The sequence below is a fragment of the Triticum dicoccoides genome, chromosome 3B, assembly GCF_002162155.2.
Source record: "Triticum dicoccoides isolate Atlit2015 ecotype Zavitan chromosome 3B, WEW_v2.0, whole genome shotgun sequence".
Lineage (NCBI taxonomy): Eukaryota > Viridiplantae > Streptophyta > Magnoliopsida > Poales > Poaceae > Triticum > Triticum dicoccoides.
Genome location: NC_041385.1, coordinates 810,346,080 through 810,347,034, shown reverse-complemented (window position 1 = coordinate 810,347,034; position 955 = coordinate 810,346,080).

Here is a 955-nt window from a genome sequence, read left to right as displayed (position 1 = left end):
CGGGGTCAGTGCGTCGGGAGGGTAAGAGCGAGCCGTTCCGCATCGTTCCGCCGATTCGGAGGTATGACCCCGTGCCGCATATTGAGGGAATATGCCGTTCCAGGGAATCAGTGGGTTCCGGTTTCATCTGTGAACTAAACGCGAGAACGAGGCTCGAGAACGGGTTGGACCCATCACATTCCAGTCGGTGACTGCAACCAAACACACCCTTAAAGTACTGCCCATATCCCCGTCTCTTCTCCGCACCGACGAGATGCTGGGATGCGCAGGAACCCACATAGTTATGGTGTAGCTAAATTAGGCATGGAGGGAAGGACCAAGGCGGCGGCCACCTCCAGCCACATCGACAGATCATGTTCTGGAGCGACATGATGTCCAACGCGTGGCCGGCTCGAAGCTGAGACGATCACCACGACGGCTCGAAAGGCGAGTTTGATCGGGAGGACTAGGCCCTGCAACGACCACGACTATGTCGACAGTGTCTTCACCAGCCATGGTGACAAAGCAAGGCAACATACCGTACATGACGACCTTCTTGGCGACAGCTATGACAATGGTCTCGGTGAAGGCCACACGGAATCCAACAATGACGAATCTGAAGTGCATGCTTGATCCTTCCTTGGCTTCTTCTGCTTTCTGGTTTGTCTGATTTTTTATGGTTTCTTTACTATGGGGGTGTTTGTTTCCAGGGACTTATTGATTTAGGGACTTAAAAAAGTTCCTATAAGTCCCACCTAAACCAAACACTAGGGACTTATTGGAACTTATTGTGGTGATTTGGGACTTATCAAATAAGACTCTCACGTAGGAGCTTATTAGGACTTATTCGCTCCAGGCTCGTTCCCCGCACGCCCCATCGCCGCCCCGCCTCTCGCCCCGTCGCCGCCCTGCCTCGGTTCGCCGCCCCGTCGTCATCCCGCCGCCGCCCCGCCTCGGTTCGCTGCCCCATCGCCGC